The sequence below is a fragment of the Ranitomeya variabilis genome, chromosome 4 (assembly GCF_051348905.1).
Source record: "Ranitomeya variabilis isolate aRanVar5 chromosome 4, aRanVar5.hap1, whole genome shotgun sequence".
NCBI classification, from domain to species: domain Eukaryota; kingdom Metazoa; phylum Chordata; class Amphibia; order Anura; family Dendrobatidae; genus Ranitomeya; species Ranitomeya variabilis.
The window spans coordinates 340,126,922-340,142,976 of NC_135235.1; the positions used below are offsets into that span (position 1 = coordinate 340,126,922).

The 16,055-nt window shown below is 45.0% G+C and overlaps 1 long non-coding RNA gene across 3 annotated transcripts in view; it reads left to right on the forward strand.

The window, feature by feature from the left end:
• The window catches only part of LOC143764744 (uncharacterized), a 155,333-nt gene extending 141,329 nt beyond the window's left edge, over positions 1-14,004 (forward strand). For all 3 annotated transcript variants that reach the window (XR_013213261.1, XR_013213259.1, XR_013213260.1), the window contains exon 4: positions 13,949-14,004. This is a non-coding gene — a long non-coding RNA (uncharacterized LOC143764744). The remainder of the gene's footprint in view (positions 1-13,948) is intronic.
• Positions 14,005-16,055: the final 2,051 nt, after the last annotated feature.

The window sequence follows — 16,055 nt, forward strand, 5'->3', positions numbered from 1 at the left end:
TTTAATTGTGCCCTTTGGAATTCTCGCACAGTATGTAATAAACTCTCCTTCATCCATGACTTCTTCCTTTCTAATTCGCTTAACCTCCTGACTAGTGTTGAGCGATACTTTCCGATATTCAAAAGTATCGGTATCGGATTGGATCGGCCGATAATCAAAAAATATCGGATATCGCCAATACCGATACCCGATACCAATGCAAGTCAATGGGACAATAATATTGGAATTAAAATAAACCCTTTCTTTCCTTGTAGGTTAATTCTACATGAAGGAAAACAACTAAGAATAATGTAGGATGTATTGGGGGAGGTGGAGGAGACATTAAAGGCATAGAGGTTTAGGCAAATCAAATGGAATAGCAGGATTTTTTTATAAACATTCGGAGTTACAAAGATATTGACTATGTTAAGATTTTTTATATTTTGTCAGATATTTATGTTTCACTAATTCCATGCTCTTCACCTTCTTTTTTACTTCTCCCACACTTTCTTCTTCATCATCCTCAGCAGCAGCATATTTTTCATCAACTTCTTCTTCACCTTATTCATCTTCTTCTTCTTCACCTTCTTCCTATTCTTTTTTTTTTACATTCTTCATATTCTTTTTATTCAACTATTATTCTTCTTCATATTCTACTTCTTCATCTTCTTCATATTCTTCTTCTTCATCATATTCTTATTTGTGACAGGCATTCCTGTAGTTGTTATCTATAAAAGTTTGAAGATTACACCTGTTCTGCCTGTCACAAAAGATTTACAACAGGATTTGTCCGCGTTCAGTTTGGCCTGCAGCAGCAGGTCTTTTCCAGGGGCACCACGAGGAGGAACGGACTCACCCCCATACACTGCTTAGTCTTCTTCTGCTTATAATTTAGATAATATCTTTTGCTCTGATTTTTAGTCTTATGCTTAATGTTCTTCTGCTTTTTGTCTGCAGCTTCTTGTTCTTCTGCTTCTCGGTCTTCAGGAACGTCGTCTCCGGCGTCGTCATCTTCTTCAGGGTGGTCTTCAGGGTCATCGTCTCCAGGGTCGTCGTCTCAGGGGTCGTCGTCATCTACGGGGTGGTCTTCAGGGTCATCGTCTTTAGGGTCTTGAATTTGGAAATGTAGCAGAAGGTACAAGAAGGCTGAGGAACTGCCGAGAAACAGCTGACAGTACTGGAACCCGGATGGCTAGCCGAAGGTACAAGAGCCAATGGAACTACTGAGGACCAGCTGATGGTACTGGAACCCGGTTACTAAGCAGGATGTACCCGTGCCAGAAAGCACTACCAAGGACCACCAGACGTTGGTGAAACTCGGATACCCAGAAGGAGGCACCTAAGCCAAAGGCTCTGCCCAGACCCAGTTGACGGTACTGGAACCCAGGGGGACCTTTTCAAGATTGACTTCTAAAGAACCAGCTAATGGTGCTGGAACTCAGATATTCAGCAGAAGGTCCACATGAACAAAAAATTGCAAGGCCGCGAGCCGGCCAGAGTTACCGAAACCCACAGTCCTGCAGGGGGTGCTTGTCCTATTGGCACTACGGAACCAGCCTTCATTGCCAGATACCGCAGCCCACATAAGAAACACCTAAACTGCAGGCACCATAGAGTCGGCGAACCTGACCGCAACATGACAGGACAACGGATTGGTGGCAAACTGACTTGGACACTGCCCGGAAACAGCTGGCGTGCTGGAACCAGGCTGGGCAAGAGGGAGTACCCGTGCCAAAGACACTTCTGAGCAGCAACTGGCGGTGTTGGAGCCCAGGGATTACATGAGAAACAGAGTGTAGGCTGAGGCCTAATTGGAGCAAGTTGAAAGGGAACCTTTAACCCCCCCAGGCGTTTGCAACTAAAAGAGCCACCTTGTGCAGTACTAATGCTGCACAAGGAAAAGGTGGCTCTTTTAATTATGCTCCTTGCACATGCTGAAGTTAACACTTATAAAATGTGTCCCCTCATACTGTGAAACCGTCCCGGAGGCGGGACTTTCCTTCTTAATGAGATGCAGCACAGCCGTCATTCGTACCCCCTTGGTGCCATGCGCCGCCTCCTCAGCATTGTTTGAATCTGTCCCGGAGCCTGCGCTCTTATGTTATCCCTTGGCCATGCGCAGTTAGCGCTGCCCGTCCTCAGACATCATTTGTTGTCAGGCTGTCTAAGCCTATGCGGCCACCCTGCCCAGGATCCCGCCCCGCAGTGTCTTCAGATTTATTCACACTGCGGGGCTGGGATTCTGGGGCATGCGCAGTGCATATCTTGGACTCTCACTCATCTCCTTCCGCCTTCTTCAGACTGTGCGATGTCAGCTGATCCCTAATCACATGCCACGGCCGTGACGCGGCACAGTCTGAAGAAGGCGGAAGGAGATGAGTGAGAGGCCAAGAAATGCACTGCGCATGACCAGGAATCCCAGCCCCGCAGTGTCTTCAGATTTATTCACACTGCGGGGCTGGGATTCCGGGGCATGCGCAGTGCATATCTTGGACTCTCACTCATCTCCTTCCGCCTTCTTCAGACTGTGTGGTGTCAGCTGATCCCTAATCACATGCCACGGCCGTGACGCGGCACAGTCTGAAGAAGGCGGAAGGAGATGAGTGAGAGTCCAAGGTATGCACTGCACATGGCCAGGAATCACAGCCCCGCAGTGTGAATAAATCTGAAGACACTGTGGGGCAGGATCTCGGGCAGGGCAGCCGCACAGGCTCAGCCAGCCTGACAACAAATGATGTCAGAAGACGGGCAGCACAAACCGTGCATGGCTAAGGGATAACATAACAGCGCAGGCTCCAGGACAGATTCAAACAACGCTGAGGAGGAGGCGCCCGATGCCAAGGGGGTATGAATGATGGCTGTGCTGCGTCTCATAAAGAAGGAAAGTCCTGCCTCCGGGATGGTTTCACGGTATGAGGGGACACATTTTATAAGTGTTAACTTCAGCGTGTGCAAGGAGAATAACTAAAAGAGCCACCTTGTCCAAATGCAGCATTAGTGCTGCACAAGCTGGCTCTTTTAGTTACAAATGCCTGGGAGGGGGGGACAGGTTCCCTTTAATTTCTGTAGTAGTGTGAGTGTGGAGGGAACAGGAGCAAATGCCGGATACACAGCAGGGGATCATCTGACGTTACTGAAACCCTATATCACTGGGTCATGTGTTGACTGTGCAGACGGCATTTCTGAGCAGCAACTGGCGGTGTTGGAGCCCAGGGATTGCAGTTCAGGTGGTAGAAACATGAACACAACAGGAGACCTGGATTCTGTTGCCAACCAATTATTTAATCTGGAAGAGGAGTGGCAAATTCCTGCGAGATCCAGGCCTTGTTTATTTTCAGAAAAGTAAGCCGGTCAACTTTATCGGAGGATAGTCACATGCGACGGTCTGTTAGTACACCACCTGCGGCACTAAAGAGGCGTTCCGATAATACACTAGCAGCAGGGCAAGCCAGCACCTCCAATGCATACTGGCTAAGCTCTGGCCATGTATCCAGCTTAGAGACCCAAAACTTGAAGGGGGAAGAGCCATCTGGGAGTACACTGAGAGGGCAAGACATGTAGTCTGTCACCATCTGACGGAAACATTGCCTCCTGCTGACTGGAGCCATCTGTGATGGTGTAGACATTTGTGGCGGGCACACAAAACTTTGCCACTGTTGGGCCATACTGGTCTTGCCTTGTGCTGAGGCACTGCTTCTGCTCCCTCTTTGTTCAGAGCTTCCTCCACTGCCTCGACACACTGAGCTGCTTTGTAATGCACTAGCAGCACTGCTCTCGATTGGACTGGAGAAGATGATGGACTGCACCAGTGTGTCTTGGTACTCCCGCATTTTACGCTCCCGGTTCAACGCTGTTATGAGGCTTTCACAGTTATCCCGGTAGCAAGGATCTAGGAGGGTGTACACCCAATAATCAGCCGTGTTGAGAATGTGGGCGATGCGGCGGTTGTTTCTCAGGCACTGCAGCATGAAATCAACCATGTGCTGCAGACTGCCAACTGGCCAAGAAACACTGTCCCCTCCTTGAGGTGTGATCTCTGCCTGCTCTGCATCATCCCACCCTCGTTCTACATACTGACTACTGTAGATTTGTGTAACTTCCTCCTCTGGACGGATGTCTTCCTCCTCCATTGACTCCTCCTCATCCTCCTCACAAACTGTCCCCTGCCTAGGCCTTTGTGAGGAACCACGTAGCGCAGACTGTCCAAAAGCAGATGGCGTTTGTGACTCCTCATCCTCCACCTCTTCCACAACCTCATCCCTTAGTTCTTTCAAGCAGGCAGATGAGGGGGATAGTCATGCTGACTAGTGCATCATCTGCACTCGCCATCCGCGTGGAATCATCGAAGGCACGCACAACCTGGCAGATGTCCTTCATAGTGGCTCACTCAGTGGTTGTGAAGTCTGAACGGCGCACAGTGCGACTTCTTTGCGCCTGATGCAGCTGGTACTCCATTACTGCTGGCTGCTGCTCACACAACCGCTCCAACATATGTAACGTAGAATTCCACCTGGTGGGTAGGTCACATATGATGCGATGTTCCGGAAGGCGGAATCAGCGCTGCAGAGCTGCAATGCGCGATCTGGCAATGCTGGACCGCCGCAAGTGAGCACACTCTAGGCGGACCTTGTGCAGCAGTGAATCAAAATCCGAATAATCCCTCAAAAAACTCTGCACGACCAAGTGGAGCACATGTGCCAGACATGAGATGTGAGTGAGTTTGCCTAGGGCCAGAGCTGCCACAAGATTTCGGCCATTGTCACACACTACCATGCCTGGCTGGAGATTCGCTGAAACAAACCACATGTCGCTCTCCTGCTTGATGGCATTCCAGAGCTCCTGCGCTGTGTGGCTTCAATTCCCCAAAGAAATTAATTTCAATATGGCCTGTTGACGTTTGGCCACAGCTGTGCTCATATCGGTCTTAACAGGTAAGCATTCACGGGTCCATGTGGAGGTGGACTGTGACGGCTCCTGCAGCGCTGATTCAGAGGAACTTGAGTATGAGGAGGAGTCACTGTGTACAGACTGGATTACTGTAATCCTTGGAGTTGGCAGAACACGCCCAGCGCCACTGTCACGATCTGTACCCGGCTCCACAACATTTACCCAATGGGCAGTGAGGGAAAGGTATCGTCCCTGTCCATGGTGACTGGTCCACGCATGGGTGGTGAGGTGGACCTGGCTACTGATGGCGTTTAGTAGCGCATGTTTAATGTTTCCCTCCACATGCTTTTGCAGGGCAGGGACGGCTTGCTTGCTGAAATAAAAGTGGCTGGGCACACTGTATTGTGGGACTGCCAATGTCATCATGTTACGGAAGCTATCAGTCTCCACCAGCCTGAATGACAGCATTTCAAGGGACAGCAGTTTTGCAATGCCAGCATTCAGAGCCTGTGCTCGGGGGTGGTTTGCCAAGAATGGCTGCCTTTTCTCCCATGCCTGTGCTACCGATGGCTGTAGACTGGGCTGGGAGTGTGAGGATGACTGGGCACGTGGTGCTGTGGGTGGAATTACACTGAGTCTCTGGACAACAGTGCCAGAGGTTCTTCCATGGCGATCCTGTGAGGAAGCCGAACCAGCTGTGTGTGAGCTGGAAGAAGAGGCTACAACACGAGCTGAAGAGGTGGTAGGTGCTGCTGTAGGTTGGCCTAGGTCTTCAGTGTGTTTTTGTAACTCCACCGCGTGCTTGGTCCGCACATGTTTCCACATATTTGTGGTATTGAGGTTGCTGATACTTTTCCCTCTTTTGACTTTCTGATGACACACCTTGCATTTGACATAGCAAATGTCATCTGCAACTGTGTCAAAAAAGGACCAGGCACTGCAAGTCTTGGGAGCGCCCGTTTTGGCTTTTGGAAGAGGCATGCTCCTAATGGGTGCCGAAGTGGAGGCTACAGGCAACGCAGTCTTCCCCCTCCCTCTCCCTCTTTGGGCCGTTCAGGGAATCTCTTCCTCAGAGCTGCTCCCACCACCTTCCTGTCCCTCACGAAATGATGGGTCAATGACCTCATCATCTACACTACCCTCTTCCACCAACTGCTTCTCCTGGGTAGTATCGACAGCACAGTACGCACCAGAAAGTGGCACCTGAGTCTCACCATCATCAGATGCGTACTGAGGTGTGCTGACCAGAGGCACTGGCCCACCCGCCTCCTCAGATTCAGAGAGACAAAGCAGTTGGGCATCACTGCATACTGGCTCTTCTTCCATTTCTCGAATGCTGCTTGGCTGGCCCCCACTTTCCAAGCCAAGAGATTCAGAGAACAAAAGTAGAGATGGCTCCTGTCCTGGGCTCTCTTTCGCAGGTGGTGAAGAGACAGATGGGTGCTCTGTGCCTGAGAGGATGTGGCACTAATTGAAGTCGATGCGTTAGCTGCCATCCATCCAACAACGGCTTCAATTTGTTTGTCCGGCAGCAGCGGGGTTCGGTGAGCTCCAACAAAGCTGCGCATGAAGGACTGTTCCCTGCTAAAACTGGTGGATGATGAGTCACCGGTTCTCGCAGCAGGCCCAGAATCCCCACATCCTCTCCCTGCTCCACCTCCATGCCCACGTGCCTTACTCCCTGCCTTCTTCATCTTGGTAGACTGATAAAGATAGGCAGAAAAGTACTAAGGGCTTAGCGTGCTTATTCCTGAACAGCTACTAACAGGTATAAGAAACACTAATTTTATCAAGTGTGGACTAGACTTTAATATGAACTAATGTGGCCTACACAACAGTAAAGTGGAGTGTTTGGTGAACTTTATAAACTTTTTGTTTTTTTTCCCAGAACAGACCACAGAGTGAGCTTCACTCACACAGAGACCGTGCAGACAGCCATGAACGGCGCTGTAAGGCCAAAAAAAGCTCCTCTATGTAATCCTATATAGTGTTTTTCCACAATCTAGCAGGATACAGATGGAAAGCCACTAATAGGATAAATTTGAAAAAATGTGCAGCAGGCTGCACTAATTGCTAAAAGGACAATGGAACGGTATGAGGCAGTGATGCACCCTGAGCTGGCTACAACCAGCAGTTGCTGCAGACCAGACTACAGAGTGAGCTGCACTCACACAGACACCTTGCAGACAGCCGTGAACAGCACTGCAAGGCAAAAAAAAGGTTCTCACACAGCGGTTGCTAAATTAGCCTGGGTAAAGCACAATGAAGCAAATCGCTATCTCTAAACTGGCCCTCAGTCAGAACACAGCATCCTGTCCCTAACTGAATTCACAGCAGAGTGAACCCAAAATGGCGGCGGAGACTTTTATAATGCATCATGACATCATTTCAGCAGCCAATCACAGCCATGCCAGTAGTTACATGCCTAACATGCAGAACAGGATGTGCCCACACTTCTAATGATTCCTCATTGGCTGAATTCTGGCTCTTTGAATTATGGGAACTTCCAATTCCGGTATCCGATATACTGAAAGTATCGGAACTCGGTATCGGAATTCCGATACCGCAAATATCGGCCGATACCAGATACTTGCGGTATCGGAATGCTCAACACTACTCCTGACTCTTACTGAAACTTGGATCCAGCAGTCAGACACCACCGCTGCTGCTGCTCTTTCATATGGTGGACTATACTTCTCTCATACCCCAAGATCGGAAAACAGAGCAGGTGGAGGTCTGCTCTTATCACCCAAAAGTACTTTCCAGGTTATCCCTCAAGTACCCTCACTTGTTTTCGCTTCTTTTGAGGTCCATGCTGTCAGACTCTTCATCCCCTTCTCCATTCGAGTGGCAGTGGTGTGTCGTCCGCAAGGCTCCTCCCATCAGTTCCTGGATCATTTTGCCACCTGGCATCCACACTTTCTCTCCTGTGATATCCCCACCCTCATCACGGGTGATTTCAACATCCCCATTGCTTTTCCCTTCTCCCCATCTGCTACTCACCTTTTATCTGTAACCTCCTCCTTCAGCCTTTCGCAGCTTACTAAGTCTCCAACGCATGAAGACAGAAAGTCCCTCAACTTGGTCTTCTCTCGGCTTTGCTCATTGGATGATTTCACAAACTCCCCTCTCCCGCTCTCTGACCACAACCTTCTTTCATTCTCCATCAATAACTGCCATCCTGCTCAGGTCACCCCTAATTTCCAGACATATAGAAATATACAGGGCATTAACACCCATAAACTCATGAAGAACTTGCAGTTATCACTGGCCCCTATCTCATCCCTCTCATGTCCTGATTCTACACTGAAGCATTACAATGAAACACTGCAACATGCCCTGGATGAAGCTGCACCTCTTATACATAGAACATCAAAGCACAGATGCCAACAACCCTGGCACATGCTGCAAACAGGTTTCCTGCAGCGGTGTTCTAGGTGCACCGAATGTCTGTGGAGAAAGTCCAATCTACCCAAAGATTTCATCCATTATAAGTTTATGCTTAAAACATACAACACTGCCCTTCACCTCTCCAAACAAACCTATTTCAACACCCTCATCACCTCAATATCCAATAACCCGAAATGTCTCTTTGACTCTTTTCATTCCCTACTCAAACCAAGAGTGCAGGCCCCAACCACGGATCTCAGCGCTGATGATCTGGCCAATCATTTCATAGAAAAAATTTATCATATCCGACAGGAAATTATCTCCCAATCCCCTCATACCATGCACTGTCCTCCCTCCCCAACTGCATCTAGCTTACTCTCTGACTTTGAACCAGTCGCAGGAGAAGAAGTAATCAGGCTCCTTGCATCTTCTCGCCCAACCACTTGCACCAATGAGCTCATTCCGTCACATCTCCTCCAGTCCCTTTCTCCCTGCTGTCACCACTCATTCAACAAAAATATTCAACCTCTCTCTCTTCGGGTATCTTTCCCTCCTCATTTAAGCATGCCATCATACATCCATTACTTAAAAAAACATCCCTCGACCAAAACTGTGCCGCTAACTATAGACCTGTCTCTAATCTTCCCTTTATCTCTAAACTCCTGGAACGCCTTGTCCAGTCCCATCTTATCTGCTCTGTCTCAGATAACTCTCTTCTCGACCCTCTACAATCTGGTTTCCGCTCTTTACACTCTAGAGTCTTGAATAATCTACTAACAGCTAAATCTAATGGTCACTACTCCATGCTAATTCTCCTGGATCTCTGCTGCATTCAACACTGTGGATCATCAGCTCCTCCTCACTATGTTCCGTTCCATCGGCCTCAAGGACACCGTTCTCTCCTGGTTCTCCTCCTATCTATCTGACCGCTCCTTAACTGTATCTTTTGCTGGCTCCTCTTCCTCTTACCTTCCCCTTACTGTTGGGGCTCCTCAAGGATCGGTTCTAGGCCTCCTCCTCTTCTCTTTGTATACTGCCCCTTTTGGTCAAACAATCAGTAGATTTGGTTTCCAGTACCATCTCTATGCTGATGACACCCAATTATACACTTCTTCTCTTGATATCACACCTGCCTTTTTAGAAAACACCAGTAATTGTCTTTTCACAGTCTCTAACATCATGTCCTCCCTTTATCTGAAACTGAACCTGTCAAAAACTGAACTCCTTGTGTTTCCTCCCTCTACTAATGTACCTACGCAAGACATTGCAATTTCCGTGTGTGGTTCCACCATTACTCCCGGTCACGAATCCCACTGGATATGTCAGGGATCCCACCAATATGTCACAGATCATGGGGAAGATACCTTTATCATACCCACCACTCACACCAATTTGTCATGAACCGGGGTTGTTTGATTGCCCCTGGTTCTTTCTGAAGGGGATTTATCTACTGTATATCCCACTTCCCAGTTCCGGTTTGGAACTTGCAGCTCTCTGGGCCCCCCTTACCCTCAGGTCAGTCAGGGTACTGCACCAAGGATAATTAGTCACCAGAAAGGCTGCCTGCTATGTACTGGCGATTGGGCACGCTGCAGCGAGGGCGATATAACTACTCCCACTCAGGTGGGAACAATGATTATCAGCGCCGCCGGTCACTGCAAAGACTCCCAAGTGCACAGGACAAATTCTGCTGCCACCAGCTCCGATTCTCTTAATTGTTAACGGGTCTGGAGCCAACCCAAATCAGTAGCGTAATTCACCTCAGAGGATGTGACAGTTCGTTATAGAACAAGGAGAGACAAGCTAGTAATTTTATATTTTACACCACAAAAAGGTAGGCAGTGTTTACAGAGGTATAAAAAGATATTATAAAGGAGACAAATCATATGTACAATACAATTACAAATAAAAAAAAGGATTAAAATTGAAAAGAACAGTTACAGGTCGTTATGTCATTTCATCATCATGGCTGGCCGTGTGCTGAGGAGGAGGGGCTACATCTAGATGCTTCACACATCTGTAAAGCAGCTAGACTCCAGACAAAAGACACGTGAAGACTGTTTGCTTCACTACTTATTTCCTAGCCTAAAACCCAGGCACTCCCCCTGTGGTGACCTCATTTAGAGGCTGAAAATCTCCCCTTTTACTTAGTGTTATGGCAATCAGTTTTCTACCTAGCTCGCTGTATGAATCTCGTATACAAAATACACCAGGATCACAAGGTGCACCACGTCGGGGTGATTCTTTTTAGCATAAATACGGCATAGTTACATGACCCGCTTACAGAGAAACCAGCACTTTGCACTCTTTGGGTTTAGCTTCTAGCTATTTCAGGGAGTTATAGATCCCTCGATGGACATCCGAAATATATAATTCTTATATCTCTAGCCCGGATCGGTGCCCCTATATATCACTTTAATAGACCAAAGAATTTCATGCTTTCTATACTAGTTTTGGCCAGTACCAGGTGGGAGAGGGAATGAGTAGTGTTCACAGAGTCTGGTATTTGCAGCATAGAGCTATATAAATTCTTGTGGGAGGAGGGAAACTGAGGGGTTTTGAATTACACACACAGGCAGCAGGCAGAGAAGAGGGGGGGGGGGTCGGAATGGCCCACAGCGTGTGTTTGCCATGGAACCTTCTAGAACTAAACTCACAATATATGGCACAATATGGCATTTTTGCTTTCATTCACCCCCACATCCAATCACTGGCTCGCTCTTGTTATCTGCACCTCAAAAACATTTCTAGAATTCTACCCTTTCTTACTTTCGATTCTGCAAAAACTCTCACTGTTACTCTTATTCATTCTCATCTGGACTATAGTAACTCTCCACTATTTGGCTCCCTCTTACCAAACTCTCCCCTCTCCAATCTGTCTTGAATGCTGCAGCCAGGATCATATTCCTCACCAATCGTTACACCGATGCCTCTACCTTGTGCCAGTCATTATACTGGTTACCCATCCACTCCAGAATCCAGTACAAACTTATTACCCTCACCCACAGAGCACTCCATGGCTCAGCACCACCCTACATCTCCTCTCTGGTCTCAGTCTACCACCCTACCCGTGCTCTCCGTTCTGCTAATGACCTGAGGTTAGCAATAATCAATAATTAGAACCTCCCACTCCCGTCTCCAAGACTTTTCACGTGCTGCGCCAATTATTTGGAATGCACTACTCAGATGCATATGATTAATCCCCACAGTTTTAAGCGTGCCCTAAAAATGCACTTGTTCAGACTGGCCTACCATCTGAAAGCATTAACCTAACTATCCCTGTGTTGCCCATTCAAAATTTTTACCATTACCAGATTTCTTGCATCATGTTCTCACATACTTTATGCATTTAATAGCCCTCTGTGTCTGTACTGTTACATACTAGGCTGATAACCAGTTCATGCAGCTTTACATGAACACCTGGTTCTTACACTTTGGCTGTTCCGAACAACGAAAGCAATTGGTACCATCCACCTTTTGTGTATCCCCTTTTCCTCACAGATTGTAAGCTTGTGAGCAGGTCCCTCATTCCTCTTAGAGTCTGTTTTGATCTATGTGTTTGTTGTCATGCTGTAATGTCTATTGTACGTACAAGTCCCCTCTAAAATGTAAAGTGCTGCGGAATATGTTGGCGCTATAGAAATAAATTTATTATTATTATTATTATTATTATTATTATTATTATTATGTGTAAGTGTCTCAAGTAGGCATGCAAACTGTTACCATATGTACTGGAGACACTGATATATGAAGAGGACCATAGAATAGGAGTGCATGACATTTTGTGGACCATGGGCCACATTTTCATACTGAACCAATTTAAAGGGGTTCTTACATGAATATATCAACAGAACCACCATCAGTACATTAATAATACACCACCAGAAGTTTTGAGTATTTGAGGATGATTTGAAGAGTTTCTGCTACAAAAAAGTTTTTTGAGCAGACATTGAGCAGAATTTCACCAAATTCTTCTACAAATCTTTATAATAATTAATAAGTTTTGAGGTTTTTTAAAGTTTTAGCACAGCCATTATGTGATTTATTTTACTCACTTACAGTAGTGTTCAAAATTAGAGATAAGTGAATATTTCAATGTTCGGTTCAGATTACGTTTGCAGAATTTGCAATATTCGCCAATTAATTCAAATATCAGTTTTCTAGACTATCATTGTCAGAAAAATTTAAGGATAGTAACATGGGTAGTTATGTCCAAGGATGTGGAGGCCTGACGGTCTCGGAGGCCTACTGCTACAGGCAACACGCATGACGGAGACCCAACCATGAGTGTTCACATTTCCAAAAATTATTGGCAGACACCACTCAGCTGTGTGCCTCTATGTTCACGCCAACTGGGATTTAACACCTCATCATCATCATCCTGTGTGTTATCACATTCCTTGCCATTGAAGTCACCCTCCTCTTCTTGCCCTGACAGCACAGTACAGTCCGTGTGAGCCTCAGATATTTGAGTCTCATCAGGATCACCCGCCCCCCCAGGAGTTAACGTCTGATGACGAGGGTCAGGATGCTGTTTGCACCATACATCTTCCTGCCCCGGATCCAAGCTAAAAATATTTTAGGCATCGGTGCAGATTTCCTCCTCTTGACTCTGTGAAGCTTTTGCGTACACTTATGATGAACATGACTTAGAATGTGTGAACAGCTCTTCAGACTCACCCATCTGTGGTTCCGTACAGTCAGTTGAACGTTTGGATAATTGGGACGCTGGGGAAGCAAGGGGAATTTGGGTGCCACCACAGTGGCCTGTACTGGGTGTGAAGTTGAGGTGGAGGAAGAGGAAAGGCCACTTGAAGCTGCACTTGCCATCCACTCGAGTACATGCTGTTTTGGGGCATCATCAACAAGGCGTACCACTGTGTGTCTGCCAAAGAAAGGTAGTGGTGTAGCCTGTCCAGTAACATAAGTTGTCAGTTGTCTTTGCATAGAACGTGATGTTGCTTCACTAGTGCTTTCACAAACATTATCACCTACCCCACGAACACCTTGAACACCTAGCCTAATTCCCCTTCCACCACGACCTTGCTTTTTCCCAGTCATGTTGCTCAGATAGTGTGGTTGGAGCTCAGTATTAATAATCAAAAATTAGATTTTAAAGTCTTCACCACCTCTGCAAGCAGCTGAATTTCAGCGACAGTAAATTCAAAGTTGAAATATGGCATGCTGTATTGTGTTAGTCACAGAAAAAATATTTTATTTTAGGACAAATGATCAGGGCTCTATAACACACTAGATGCTACAAACTATTTTTAAACTCATGTCCCTTACTGTAGGACATTAATAACAGAAGAATTTGTTTGTGGAATATGTATCAGGCCTCTATAACACACTAAATGCTACAAACTAATTTTCAAGTCAGGTCCCTTACTGTATGACGTTAATAACAGAAAAATTTGCTTGTGGCCTATGTATTAGGCCTCTAGAACACACTAGATGCTAAAAGTATTTTTCAAATCAGATCCCTTACTGTATGACATTAGTAACACAAGAATTTTTTGTGGCCTCTGTATCAGGCCTCTAGAACACACTAGATGCTACAAACTATTTTTAGACTCAGGTCCATTACTGTATGAGATTAATAGCAGAATAATTTGTTTTTGGCCTTGAAATTGTGTGGTACAGCGGGTTGTCTAACTTTTTGTAACTGAAAATTTTTTTTAATGTGCCTTAGGTCTGCAGACCGTTTCATATCAATGCCACAAAATGACTACGTGGGATACAGCAGGTTGTTTCACATTTAGCCACTGAAAAAATTGTAACTTTTTTTTTTTAATGTGCCTTAGGTCTACAGACAGTTTAATTTCATTCTCCTATTCTCTACATATATTTCATGCTCATTCCCCACCTATCAGGCACAGGGAATATAATATACACCTGTTTATATGAGATATGTGTTCATTCTCCTATTATCTACATATATTCTATGTCCATTCCCCACCTATCAGGCACAGGGAATATAATATACACCTGTTTATATGGGATATTTGTTCATTCCCCTATTATCTACATATATTTCATGTTCATTCCCCACCTATCAGGCACAGGGAATATAATATACACCTGTTTATATGTGTTCATTCCCCTATTATCTACATATATTTCCTGTTCATTCCCCACCTATCAGGCACAGGGAATATAATATACACCTGTTTATATGGGATATGTGTTAATTCTCCTATTATCTACATATATTCTATGTTCATTCCCCACCTATCAGGCACAGGGAATATAGTATACACCTGTTTATATGGGATATGTGTTCATTCCCCTATTCTCTACATATATTTCATGTTCATTCACCAACTATCAGGCTCAGGGAATATAATATACACCTGTTTATATAGGATATGTGTTCATTCTCCTATTATCTACATATATTTCATGTTCATTCCCCTCCTATAAAGCTCAGGGAATATAATATACACCTGTTTATATGGGATATGTGTTCATTCCTCTATTACCTACATATATTGCATGTTCATTCCCCACCTATCAGGCTCAGGGAATATAATATACACCTGTTTATATGGGATATGTGTTCATTCTCCTGTTCTCTACATATATTTCATGTTCATTCCCCACCTATAAAGCACAGGGAATATAGTATACACCTGTTTATATGGGATATGTGTTCATTCCCCTATTATCTACATATATTTCCTGTTCATTCCCCACCTATCAGGCACAGGGAATATAATATACACCTGGTTATATGGGATATGTGTTCATTCTCCTATTCTCTACATATATATTTCATGTTCATTCCCCACCTATCAGGTTCAGGGAATATAGTATACACCTGTTTATATGGGATATGTGTTCATTCCTCTATTACCTACATATATTTCATGTTCATTCCCCACCTATCAGGCACAGGGAATATAGTATACACCTGTTTATATGGGATATGTGGTCATTCTTCTATTCTCTACATATATTTCATGTTCATTCCCCACCTATCAGGCTCAGGGAATATAATATACACCTGTTTATATGGGATATGTGTTCATTCCTCTATTATCTACATATATTTCATGTTCATTCACCACCTATCAGGCTCAGGGAATATAGTAAACACCTGTTTATATGGGATATGTGTTCATTCCTCTATTATCTACATATATTTCATGTTCATTCACCACCTATCAGGCTCAGGGAATATAATATACACCTGTTTATATGGGATATGTGATCATTCTCCTATTCTCTACATATATTTCATGTTCATTCCCCACCTATCAGGCACAGGGAATATAATATACACCTGTTTATATGGGATATGTGTTCATTCTCCTATTATCTACATATATTTCATGTTCATTCCCCACCTATCAAGTACAGGGAATATAATATACACCTGTTTATATGGGATATGTGTTCATTCTCCTATTATCTACATATATTTCATGTTCATTCCCCACCTATCAGGCACAGGGAATATAATATACACCTGTTTATATGGGATATGTGTTCATTCCTCTATTATCTACATATATTTCATGTTCATTCCCCTCCTATAAAGCTCAAGTAATATAACACACACCTGTTTATATGGGATATGTGTTCATTCCTCTATTATCTACATATATTTCATGTTCATTCCCCACCTATAAAGCACAGAGAATATAATATACACCTGTTTATATGGGATATGTGTTCATTCCCCTATTATCTACATATATCTCATGTTCATTCCCCACCTATCAGGCACAGGGAATATAATATACACCTGTTTATATGGGATATGTGTTCATTCCTCTATTATCTACATATATTTC